General features: G+C 48.3%; 3 non-coding genes across 3 annotated transcripts; all 3 read left to right on the forward strand.

Moving 5' to 3' along the window:
* Nucleotides 1-1,043: 1,043 nt before the first annotated feature.
* Nucleotides 1,044-1,115, forward strand: TRNAP-CGG (transfer RNA proline (anticodon CGG)). Its single transcript has one exon. It is a non-coding gene; the product is annotated as a tRNA-Pro (tRNA).
* Nucleotides 1,116-4,617: 3,502 nt separating this feature from the next.
* TRNAP-CGG (transfer RNA proline (anticodon CGG)) lies at nucleotides 4,618-4,689 on the forward strand. Its single transcript has one exon. It is a non-coding gene; the product is annotated as a tRNA-Pro (tRNA).
* Nucleotides 4,690-11,755: 7,066 nt separating this feature from the next.
* On the forward strand, nucleotides 11,756-11,827 carry TRNAP-CGG (transfer RNA proline (anticodon CGG)). Its single transcript has one exon. It is a non-coding gene; the product is annotated as a tRNA-Pro (tRNA).
* The last annotated feature ends 1,439 nt before the right edge of the window (nucleotides 11,828-13,266 follow it).

Consider the following 13,266-nt stretch of genomic DNA (forward strand, 5'->3'; position numbering starts at 1 on the left):
TTTTATAGTATTTACTAACGCCCAGGAGTCTTTTCTAGAAAAAGACCCCCTCCTTTACAAATTGTGCAATCGGCGGTACCTTGTTCACCCTTCGAGACGTCTCCTCAGAACGGGCCAAGTTCCCAGGAGAGGACTCCAAGGTGAAGCTTGCATTCCTCCTTGTGTACAGGCGCATCCCCCTGTTGTTCTAACTGATAGCTCGTGGAATGTAAATAGCGCCCTTCGTACCAGGCAGATGGAGCGAAGTTGAGCAGAAAAACACCCCACCCTTCAGCTTGCCGAAGCTTGTGGAAAAACACAGAACAGTGCCTTACGCACCGAACCAGACTCGACAAAATGGAGTCGTGAACCAAAATGGAAGCGAAGGCCAATGAAAGCAGAGGCCAATGGTCCACACTCTGCACCACTGTTTACCTTGCACGTAGTGCTGCCGCATGCACGTAGTGTATGTAGCAATACACTGCGTCAGCGCCAAAATCCAACGCCATCCCAGGGGTATCGTTAGAGTGGCGCACTGAGGAGAAATGTTTTCATTTCTCCTCGTTTTTTCTCTTTCTATGTGTACTGCATTCTGCAGCACACATAGAAGTAAGAGCAAATCACCATTGAAGATTTTTCTTTTGGCCAGGAAGGTGTCCCTTCCTGCACAAAAACAATTTCCCCCTCAACGCAGTCATCCTTGTACCATGGTGCAAGAACGGCTGCGTTGGCGCTCAGCAGCTAATTTAGAGCTGGCGCAGGGGGAAGCACAGGGGTGCGCTGTATTCTACTAAATACGGCGCTTCCCTGCATTTTGAAAATGACGGAGCGTGGGGCTTGCAAATTTGGCACAGCGTCGCGCTCAGTCATTTTCTTGTACATCTGGGACAAAATGTGTAAAGGATAGAGGCTTTTTATGTCATGTTCGATGACGACCATGCAAATGACTCTAGTCATACTGCAGAAGAGAGCACCATGTGGCGTTTCTTGCTTTGGGATGTAGTCTCCCACTCTCTGCCACCAACCCTCGGAGCAGGGTGGGAGCCGTAGCACTTCTGTCCCCAGGCTCGTTATTCTAGGGGTATGATTCTCGCTTCGGGTGCGAGAGGTCCCGGGTTCAAATCCCGGACGAGCCCATTTTAGCGGAAAACAATCAAATCCTGCTCAAAATACACAACCCCTCAACATTTCTCATTCCACTCGAAGCATTGTTGCGCAAAACATATTTTTTGCCTCAGGCGAAAAATGGATTACAATGTCTTGGCTTCCTTCCTGCTTGCTCTCACTGCGCCCTGTGTGATGATTTCACAGGCTTGCGTTCCTGGCATTTAGGCATCAGATATTTGTCTGTCTCTGCCCGCAGCTGTGACTTTTCAGGACGTCTGAGTGTATGCATGCTGGCTGACACCGCTGCAATTTTCACACTTACCCCTCGCATTCTGAGCAACTGCTGATCAAGTATAGAGGAAATCGGGCAAACATATGAGAGGAACTGTGCTCCTTCAGTCAAGCCAGCAAGCTTGTTTCTGTAGTGTAGTGGTTATCACATTTGCCTCACACGCAAAAGGTCCCCGGTTCGACACTGGGCAGCAGTAGCTTTTGTGTTTGCTCACTAAAACCTCAGTCTCTCTCAATGCACACTTAGACAGAAATGACCTTTAAAAACTTGTGACCTGTGTAAAATGTGCTTTACTATTGCAGGACGATAAAAAGTTATCTGCATCCCTCGGTGGTCGTGCATGTGCCTTGTTTCTTGTTCTGTTTTTTTTTTTTTCTTGGCCATGTTATATTGTGGGGCCTTTAAAGCTGTGACTTTGATAGGAACATTGCAAGCGGCAGCATCAACAAGTGCAGACTGAAGAGTCAGACCTGCACAATGTTTTGGCTGTCAGGATGGCCGAGTGGTCTAAGGTGCCAGACTCAAGAGAGCTTGATCTTCAGTGAAGCTGAGCCTTCTGGTCTCTTCATGGAGGCGTGGGTTCCAATCCCACTCCTAACAGGTGTGTTTTCTTCCCTTAAATCTTGCTCTGCTTGCACAGCCAGCTCCTCACACCACTATCTTTGGAAGCTGCTGTGGCATGTGAGGAGAAATCCACCAACCCATCGGCTGGGCCCTCAATCAAAATTCTGTGTATTACTGGAAGGGGCATCTCAGGCACACCTTCTGTTAGAGCTGCACTTTATGACAGTACCTACCATGCTGGTTTCTACTTAAGCAGTTGATTCTATCGTTTGAAGTGAGTCTCTCCTGCCACCTTTTGGGCAAAGAAGACACTGCCCCTACAACAACACAGGCAGACAAGCTCAAACTGGGTTTCTTGGTTAGGTGGGTGGAGTATATTGGCAATGGTGCCTCCTCGTGACTTGCAATTTACATGAAGAAGACAGAGAGGCAGCTGGGAGTAGGCAGTACCCATGAACCCCTGAACACTGTCTTGCGACTTGCACACAATTCTGAAATGAGGCGGGGGAAAGGAGGTGATTTCCCCATCAAGGGCCATTCCGGGAAATCAGCCACCCCGCGTCTCCCAGGTGAGTGTTTCAGGCCTATGAGCCACTACTATAAATCTCGCCTGATCGAGCGCTGAGCGAGCAAGTGTGCTTGAATCCAAGAGGCATGCTTCTCTGGCTCAAGAGCTAGCAGGCCCTTCAGTGCTTCTGGTCTGAAAGTCTAAGTTGCAAGGATCCAGGACTTGCAGAGGGTTACAACTACCAGAAAGGGTCTGCTTTTCACATCAGTGCCCTAGTTCAGCTCACTGGCACAGGGCATCTTGACTACCTCTTTCCTTGCTAGAGACAAACAAAAAATCCTTGACAGAAAACATCAATTGCTATGGCACGCTTAGAGAGAGAGCCTCTGAATGGCCCTGCTTTTCTGAAAGACGCTTCAGAAGATGTTTCAAATGCCTCTGCAGCAGCAGTCTAGTTGGTATAGGGGTATGATTCTCGCTTCGGGTGTGAGAGGGCCTTGGTTCAAATCCCAGACAAACCCTTACCTTTATAGGTTCAGTCTGTGTTTTAAACAGGAGTATTTCTGCTTTTCACTCTTGTAAGATGTCATGTTGCAATGCAATACATGCTTTATACCTGCGTTGAGACGGTTCAGCATCATGAAGGTATGCGAGATTTCTTTGCAACTGCTTTTCTGTGCTGGAGTAGCAGTGCTCATAGGAACATTAAATGCACAGTGCTTCTCCATGGTAATTTCGGGTCCAGTTCTGAAATCACCTCTTGGAATGAAAGTGATGCCAGTTCCTTTCTTCCAAGGCAAGAGATCGTGTTCCGGAAGGCTCAGCTTTGAGCGTCATGAACATTAGCCCTCAGTCCTTGCATCCCAGTCCAATGCAGAGCCACATAAAGCAAGTAGGTGTGTCTGTTTCCATAGTGTGGTGGTTCCAGTACAATGCATAGCCACATGAAGCAAGCCGGCAAGTGTGTCTGTTTGTGTAGTGTAGTGGTTATCGTGCGCACCTCATATGCAAAAGGTCCCTGGTTCAAAGCCAAGCAAATACAGCAAGTCGCTGGGCTTTTTCCCAGTATTTGCATTTCCTGACTCAGCTGACAGGCAAGCTGAGATAAAAGAGACTGTGTCTATCCCTCACCATTGTGAGGTACTATGCTCCTGGGGCATCTGTCACAGCTCACCAAGAGGAGTTGCGCCAGCTTACGTCAGTCAGTTGCTCACTGTTTGACCTTTGCATTGAAGCCTGAGCCTACCGCATTCAAGCCAGCCAAGGAAGGAAGGTATGAGAGCGAAAATAGCTTTCCTGCCCTCACCAAGAACACACACCTTGAGCAAATAAGGTGCCAGACTTACAAGGCCCAATCGCCAACGGAGCATCACTTTTAGTGACGCCCCGGTGGCACTATGCACTGCGCGGTATTTACAAGATGGCGTTCAGCCACTTTTTGTGGCTTAACACCACCTTGTAAATACGGCACCTTAGCATTCAGCGCTTTCCCTGGAAGGGGCGTGCAATGGGTGTTGCTGTGAGTGTGCCACAGCAACACCATAGCATTTTAATGCTGCTCCAGATTTAGGAGTTGTCGTAAATCTGCGTCAGCGCCAAAATCCAACGCCATCCCAGGGGTATCGTTAGAGTGGCGCACTGAGGAGAAATGTTTTCATTTCTCCTCGTTTTTTCTCTTTCAATGTGTGCTGAATTCTGCAGCACACATAGAAGTAAGAGCAAATCACCATTGAAGATTTTTCTTTTGGCCAGGAAGGTGTCCCTTCCTGCACAAAAACAATTTCCCTCTCAACTCAGTCATCCTTGTACCATGGTGCAAGAACGGCTGCGTTGGCGCTCAGCAGCTAATTTAGAGCTGGCGGAGGGGGAAGCACAGGGGTGCGCTGTATTCTACTAAATACGGCGCTTCCCTGCATTTTGAAAATGACGGAGCGTGGGGCTTGCAAATTTGGCACAGCGCCGCGCTCAGTCATTTTCTTGTAAATCTGGGACAAAATGTCTAAAGGATAGAGGCTTTTTATGTCATGTTCGATGACGACCATGCAAATGACTCTAGTCATACTGCAGAAGAGAGCACCATGTGGCGTTTCTTGCTTTGGGATGTAGTCTCCCACTCTCTGCCACCAACCCTCGGAGCAGGGTGAGAGCCGTAGCGCTTCTGTGCCCAGGCTCGTTGGTCTAGGGGTATGATTCTCGCTTCGGGTGCGAGAGGTCCCGGGTTCAAATCCCGGACGAGCCCATTTTAGCGGAAAACAATCAAATCCTGCTCAAAATACACAACCCCTCAACATTTCTCATTCCACTCGAAGCATTGTTGCGCAAAACATATTTTTTGCCTCAGGCGAAAAATGGATTACAATGCTTTGGCTTCCTTCCTGCTTGCTCTCAGTGCGCCCTGTGTGATGATTTCACAGGCTTGCGTTCCTGGCATTTAGGCATCAGATATTTGTCTGTCTCTGCCCGCAGCTGTGACTTTTCAGGACGTCTGAGTGTATGCATGCTGGCTGACACCGCTGCAATTTTCACACTTACCCCTCGCATTCTGAGTAACTGCTGATCAAGTATAGAGGAAATCGGGCAAACATATGAGGGGAACTGTGCTCCTTCAGTCAAGCCAACAAGCTTGTTTCTGTAGTGTAGTGGTTATCACATTTGCCTCACACGCAAAAGGTCCCCGGTTCGACACTGGGCAGCAGTAGCTTTTGTGTTTGCTCACTAAAACCTCAGTCTCTCTCAATGCACACTTAGACAGAAATGACCTTTAAAAACTTGTGACCTGTGTAAAATGTGCTTTACTATTGCAGGACGATAAAAAGTTATCTGCATCCCTCGGTGGTCGTGCATGTGCCTTGTTTCTTGTTCTGTTTTTTTTTTTTTTCTTGGCCATGTTATATTGTGGGGCCTTTAAAGCTGTGACTTTGATAGGAACATTGCAAGCGGCAGCATCAACAAGTGCAGACTGAAGAGTCAGACCTGCACAATGTTTTGGCTGTCAGGATGGCCGAGTGGTCTAAGGTGCCAGACTCAAGAGAGCTTGATCTTCAGTGAAGCTGAGCCTTCTGGTCTCTTCATGGAGGCGTGGTTTCAAATCCCACTCCTAACAGGTGTGTTTTCTTCCCTTAAATCTTGCTCTGCTTGCACAGCCAGCTCCTCACACCACTATCTTTGGAAGCTGCTGTGGCATGTGAGGAGAAATCCACCAACCCATCGGCTGGGCCCTCAATCAAAATTCTGTGTATTACTGGAAGGGGCATCTCAGGCACACCTTCTGTTAGAGCTGCACTTTATGACAGTAACTACCATGCTGGTTTCTACTTAAGCAGTTGATTCTATCGTTTGAAGTGAGTCTCTCCTGCCACCTTTTGGGCAAAGAAGACACTGCCCCTGCAACAACACAGGCAGACAAGCTCAAACTGGGTTTCTTGGTTAGGTGGGCGGAGCATATTGGCAATGGTGCCTCCTCGTGACTTGCAATTTACATGAAGAAGACAGAGAGGCAGCTGGGAGTAGGCAGTACCCATGAACCCCTGAACACTGTCTTGCGACTTGCACACAATTCTGAAATGAGGCGGGGGAAAGGAGGTGATTTCCCCATCAAGGGCCATTCCGGGAAATCAGCCACCCCGCGTCTCCCAGGTGAATGCTTCAGGCCTATGAGCCACTACTATAAATCTCACCTGATCGAGCAAGTGTGCTTGAATCCAAGAGGCATGCTTCTCTGGCTCAAGAGCTAGCAGGCCCTTCAGTGCTTCTGGTCTGAAAGTCTAAGTTGCAAGCGTCCAGGACTTGCAGAGGGTTACAACTACCAGAAAGGGTCTGCTTTTCACATCAGTGCCCTAGTTCAGCTCACTGCCACAGGGCATCTTGACTACCTCTTTCCTTGCTAGAGACAAACAAAAAATCCTTGACAGAAAACATCAATTGCTTTGGCACGCTTAGAGAGAGAGCCTCCGAATGGCCCTGCTTTTCTGAAAGACGCTTCAGAAGATGTTTCAAATGCCTCTGCAGCAGCTGTCTAGTTGGTATAGGGGTATGATTCTCGCTTCGGGTGTGAGAGGACCTTGGTTCAAATCCCAGACAAACCCTTACCTTTATAGGTTCAGTCTGTGTTTTAAACAGGAGTATTTCTGCTTTTCACTCTTGTAAGATGTCATGTTGCAATGCAATACATGCTTTATACCTGCGTTGAGACGGTTCAGCATCATGAAGGTATGCAAGATTTCTTTGCAACTGCTTTGCTGTGCTGGAGCAGCAGTGCTCATAGGAACATTAAATGCACAGTACTTCTCCATGATAATTTCGGGTCCAGTTCTGAAATCACCTCTTGGAATGAAAGTGATGCCAGTTCCTTTCTTCCAAGGCAAGAAATCGTGTTCCGGAAGGCTCAGCTTTGAGCGTCATGAACATTAGCCCTCAGTCCTTGCATCCCAGTCCAATGCAGAGCCACATAAAGCAAGCAGGTGTGTCTGTTTCCATAGTGTGGTGGTTCCAGTACAATGCATAGCCACATGAAGCAAGCCGGCAAGTGTGTCTGTTTGTGTAGTGTAGTGGTTATCATGCGCACCTCACATGCAAAAGGTCCCTGGTTCGAAGCCAAGCAAATTCAGCAAGTCGCTGGGCTTTTTCCCAGTATTTGCATTTCCTGACTCAGCTGACAGGCAAGCTGAGATAAAAGAGACTGTGTCTATCCCTCACCATCGTGAGGTACTACGCTCCTGGGGCATCTGTCACAGCTCACCAAGAGGAGTTGCGCCAGCTTACGTCAGTCAGTTGCTCACTGTTTGACCTTTGCATTGAAGCCTGAGCCTACCGCATTCAAGCCAGCCAAGGAAGGAAGGTATGAGAGCGAAAATAGCTTTCCTGCCCTCACCAAGAACACACACCTTGAGCAAATAAGGTGCCAAACTTACAAGGCCCAATTGCCAACGGAGCATCACTTTTAGTGACGCCCCGGTGGCACTATGCACTGCGCGGTATTTACAAGATGGAGTTCAGCCACTTTTTGTGGCTTAACACCACCTTGTAAATACGGCACCTTAGCATTCAGCGCTTTCCCTGGAAGGGGCGTGCAATGGGTGTTGCTGTGAGTGTGCCACAGCAACACCATAGCATTTTAATGCTGCTCCAGATTTAGGAGTTGTCGTAAATCTGCGTCAGCGCCAAAATCCAACGCCATCCCAGGGGTATCGTTAGAGTGGCGCACTGAGGAGAAATGTTTTCATTTCTCCTCGTTTTTTCTCTTTCTATGTGTGCTGCATTCTGCAGCACACATAGAAGTAAGAGCAAATCACCATTGAAGATTTTTCTTTTGGCCAGGAAGGTGTCCCTTCCTGCACAAAAACAATTTCCCCCTCAACGCAGTCATCCTTGTACCATGGTGCAAGAACGGCTGCGTTGGCGCTCAGCAGCTAATTTAGAGCTGGCGCAGGGGGAAGCACAGGTGTGCGCTGTATTCTACTAAATACGGCGCTTCCCTGCATTTTGAAAATGACGGAGCGTGGGGCTTGCAAATTTGGCACAGCGTCGCGCTCAGTCATTTTCTTGTAAATCTGGGACAAAATGTCTAAAGGATAGAGGCTTTTTATGTCATGTTCGATGACGACCATGCAAATGACTCTAGTCATACTGCAGAAGAGAGCACCATGTGGCATTTCTTGCTTTGGGATGTAGTCTCCCACTCTCTGCCACCAACCCTCGGAGCAGGGTGGGAGCCGTAGCGCTTCTGTCCCCAGGCTCGTTGGTCTACGGGTATGATTCTCGCTTCGGGTGCGAGAGGTCCCGGCTTCAAATCCCGGACGAGCCCATTTTAGCGGAAAACAATCAAATCCTGCTCAAAATACACAACCCCTCAACATCTCTCATTCCACTCGAAGCATTGTTGCGCAAAACATATTTTTTGCCTCAGGCGAAAAATGGATTACAATGCCTTGGCTTCCTTCCTGCTTGCTCTCAGTGCTCCCTGTGTGATGATTTCACAGGCTTGCGTTCCTGGCATTTAGGCATCAGATATTTGTCTGTCTCTGCCCGCAGCTGTGACTTTTCAGGACGTCTGAGTGTATGCATGCTGGCTGACACCGCTGCAATTTTCACACTTACCCCTCGCATTCTGAGCAACTGCTGATCAAGTATAGAGGAAATCGGGCAAACATATGAGAGGAACTGTGCTCCTTCAGTCAAGCCAACAAGCTTGTTTCTGTAGTGTAGTGGTTATCACATTTGCCTCACACGCAAAAGGTCCCCGGTTTGACACTGGGCAGCAGTAGCTTTTGTGTTTGCTCACTAAAACCTCAGTCTCTCTCAATGCACACTTAGACAGAAATGACCTTTAAAAACTTGTGACCTGTGTAAAATGTGCTTTACTATTGCAGGACGATAAAAAGTTATCTGCATCCCTCGGTGGTCGTGCATGTGCCTTGTTTCTTGTTCTGTTTTTTTTTTTTTTCTTGGCCATGTTATATTGTGGGGCCTTTAAAGCTGTGACTTTGATAGGAACATTGCAAGCAGCAGCATCAACAAGTGCAGACTGAAGAGTCAGACCTGCACAATGTTTTGGCTGTCAGGATGGCCGAGTTTTCTAAGGTGCCAGACTCAAGAGAGCTTGATCTTCAGAGAAGCTGAGCCTTCTGGTCTCTTCATGGAGGCGTGGGTTCAAATCCCACTCCTAACAGGTGTGTTTTCTTCCCTTAAATCTTGCTCTGCTTGCACAGCCAGCTCCTCACACCACTATCTTTGGAAGCTGCTGTGGCATGTGAGGAGAAATCCACCAACCCATCGGCTGGGCCCTCAATCAAAATTCTGTGTATTACTGGAAGGGGCATCTCAGGCACACCTTCTGTTAGAGCTGCACTTTATGACAGTAACTACCATGCTGGTTTCTACTTAAGCAGTTGATTCTATCGTTTGAAGTGAGTCTCTCCTGCCACCTTTTGGGCAAAGAAGACACTGCCCCTGCAACAACACAGGCAGACAAGCTCAAACTGGGTTTCTTGGTTAGGTGGGCGGAGCATATTGGCAATGGTGCCTCCTCGTGACTTGCAATTTACATGAAGAAGACAGAGAGGCAGCTGGGAGTAGGCAGTACCCATGAACCCCTGAACACTGTCTTGCGACTTGCACACAATTCTGAAATGAGGCTGGGGAAAGGAGGTGATTTCCCCATCAAGGGACATTCCGGGAAATCAGCCACCCCGCGTCTCCCAGGTGAGTGTTTCAGGCCTATGAGCCACTACTATAAATCTCGCCTGATCGAGCGCTGAGCGAGCAAGTGTGCTTGAATCTAAGAGGCATGCTTCTCTGGCTCAAGAGCTAGCAGGCCCTTCAGTGCTTCTGGTCTGAAAGTTTAAGTTGCAAGGGTCCAGGACTTGCAGAGGGTTACAACTACCAGAAAGGGTCTGCTTTTCACATCAGTGCCCTAGTTCAGCTCACTGACACAGGGGATCTTGACTACCTCTTTCCTTGCTAGAGAGAAACAAAAAATCCTTGACAGAAAACATCAATTGCTATGGCACGCTTAGAGAGAGAGCCTCCGAATGGCCCTGCTTTTCTGAAAGACGCTTCAGAAGATGTTTCAAATGCCTCTGCAGCAGCAGTCTAGTTGGTATAGGGGTATGATTCTCGCTTCGGGTGTGAGAGGACCTTGGTTCAAATCCCAGACAAACCCTTACCTTTATAGTTTCAGTCTGTGTTTTAAACAGGAGTATTTCTGCTTTTCACTCTTGTAAGATGTCATGTTGCAATGCAATACATGCTTTATACCTGCGTTGAGACGGTTCAGCATCATGAAGGTATGCGAGATTTCTTTGCAACTGCTTTTCTGTGCTGGAGCAGCAGTGCTCATAGGAACATTAAATGCACAGTGCTTCTCCATGGTAATTTCGGGTCCATTTCTGAAATCACCTCTTGGAATGAAAGTGATGCCAGTTCCTTTCTTCCAAGGCAAGAGATCGTGTTCCGGAAGGCTCAGCTTTGAGCGTCATGAACATTAGCCCTCAGTCCTTGCATCCCAGTCCAATGCAGAGCCACATAAAGCAAGCAGGTGTGTCTGTTTCCATAGTGTGGTGGTTCCAGTACAATGCATAGCCACATGAAGCAAGCCGGCAAGTGTGTCTGTTTGTGTAGTGTAGTGGTTATCATGCGCACCTCACATGTAAAAGGTCCCTGGTTCGAAGCCAAGCAAATACAGCAAGTCGCTGGGCTTTTTCCCAGCATTTGCATTTCCTGACTCAGCTGACAGGCAAGCTGAGATAAAAGAGACTGTGTCTATCCCTCACCATCGTGAGGTACTACGCTCCTGGGGCATCTGTCACAGCTCACCAAGAGGAGTTGCGCCAGCTTACGTCAGTCAGTTGCTCACTGTTTGACCTTTGCATTGAAGCCTGAGCCTACCGCATTCAAGCCAGCCAAGGAAGGAAGGTATGAGAGCGAATATAGCTTTCCTGCCCTCACCAAGAACACACACCTTGAGCAAATAAGGTGCCAGACTTACAAGGCCCAATCGCCAACGGAGCATCACTTTTAGTGACGCCCCGATGGCACTATGCACTGCGCGGTATTTACAAGATGGCGTTCAGCCACTTTTTGTGGCTTAACACCACCTTGTAAATACGGCACCTTAGCATTCAGCGCTTTCCCTGGAAGGGGCGTGCAATGGGTGTTGCTGTGAGTGTGCCACAGCAACACCATAGCATTTTAATGCTGCTCCAGATTTAGGAGTTGTCGTAAATCTGCGTCAGCGCCAAAATCCAACGCCATCCCAGGGGTATCGTTAGAGTGGCGCACTGAGGAGAAATGTTTTCATTTCTCCTCGTTTTTTCTCTTTCTATGTGTGCTGAATTCTGCAGCACACATAGAAGTAAGAGCAAATCACCATTGAAGATTTTTCTTTTGGCCAGGAAGGTGTCCCTTCCTGCACAAAAACAATTTCCCCCTCAACGCAGTCATCCTTGTACCATGGTGCAAGAACGGCTGCGTTGGCGCTCAGCAGCTAATTTAGAGCTGGCGCAGGGGGAAGCACAGGGGTGCCCTGTATTCTACTAAATACGGCGCTTCCCTGCATTTTGAAAATGACGGAGCGTGGGGCTTGCAAATTTGGCACAGCGTCGCGCTCAGTCATTTTCTTGTACATCTGGGACAAAATGTGTAAAGGATAGAGGCTTTTTATGTCATGTTCGATGACGACCATGCAAATGACTCTAGTCATACTGCAGAAGAGAGCACCATGTGGCGTTTCTTGCTTTGGGATGTAGTCTCCCACTCTCTGCCACCAACCCTCGGAGCAGGGTGGAGCCGTAGCACTTCTGTCCCCAGGCTCGTTATTCTAGTGGTATGATTCTCGCTTCGGGTGCGAGAGGTCCCGGGTTCAAATCCCGGACGAGCCCATTTTAGCGGAAAACAATCAAATCCTGCTCAAAATACACAACCCCTCAACATTTCTCATTCCACTCGAAGCATTGTTGCGCAAAACATATTTTTTGCCTCAGGCGAAAAATGGATTACAATGCCTTGGCTTCCTTCCTGCTTGCTCTCAGTGCGCCCTGTGTGATGATTTCACAGGCTTGCGTTCCTGGCATTTAGGCATCAGATATTTGTCTGTCTCTGCCCGCAGCTGTGACTTTTCAGGACGTCTGAGTGTATGCATGCTGGCTGACACCGCTGCAATTTTCACACTTACCCCTCGCATTCTGAGCAACTGCTGATCAAGTATAGAGGAAATCGGGCAAACATATGAGAGGAACTGTGCTCCTTCAGTCAAGCCAGCAAGCTTGTTTCTGTAGTGTAGTGGTTATCACATTTGCCTCACACGCAAAAGGTCCCCGGTTCGACACTGGGCAGCAGTAGCTTTTGTGTTTGCTCACTAAAACCTCAGTCTCTCTCAATGCACACTTAGACAGAAATGACCTTTAAAAACTTGTGACCTGTGTAAAATGTGCTTTACTATTGCAGGACGATAAAAAGTTATCTGCATCCCTCGGTGGTCGTGCATGTGCCTTGTTTCTTGTTCTGTTTTTTTTTTTTTCTTGGCCATGTTATATTGTGGGGCCTTTAAAGCTGTGACTTTGATAGGAACATTGCAAGCGGCAGCATCAACAAGTGCAGACTGAAGAGTCAGACCTGCACAATGTTTTGGCTGTCAGGATGGCCGAGTGGTCTAAGGTGCCAGACTCAAGAGAGCTTGATCTTCAGTGAAGCTGAGCCTTCTGGTCTCTTCATGGAGGCGTGGTTTCAAATCCCACTCTTAACAGGTGTGTTTTCTTCCCTTAAATCTTGCTCTGCTTGCACAGCCAGCTCCTCACACCACTATCTTTGGAAGCTGCTGTGGCATGTGAGGAGAAATCCACCAACCCATCGGCTGGGCCCTCAATCAAAATTCTGTGTATTACTGGAAGGGGCATCTCAGGCACACCTTCTGTTAGAGCTGCACTTTATGACAGTAACTACCATGCTGGTTTCTACTTAAGCAGTTGATTCTATCGTTTGAAGTGAGTCTCTCCTGCCACCTTTTGGGCAAAGAAGACACTGCCCCTGCAACAACACAGGCAGACAAGCTCAAACTGGGTTTCTTGGTTAGGTGGGCGGAGCATATTGGCAATGGTGCCTCCTCGTGACTTGCAATTTACATGAAGAAGACAGAGAGGCAGCTGGGAGTAGGCAGTACCCATGAACCCCTGAACACTGTCTTGCGACTTGCACACAATTCTGAAATGAGGCGGGGGAAAGGAGGTGATTTCCCCATCAAGGGCCATTCCGGGAAATCAGCCACCCCGCGTCTCCCAGGTGAGTGTTTCAGGCCTATGAGCCACTACTATAAATCTTGCCT

This window comes from Pleurodeles waltl, unplaced genomic scaffold, assembly GCF_031143425.1.
Source record: "Pleurodeles waltl isolate 20211129_DDA unplaced genomic scaffold, aPleWal1.hap1.20221129 scaffold_91, whole genome shotgun sequence".
NCBI classification, from domain to species: domain Eukaryota; kingdom Metazoa; phylum Chordata; class Amphibia; order Caudata; family Salamandridae; genus Pleurodeles; species Pleurodeles waltl.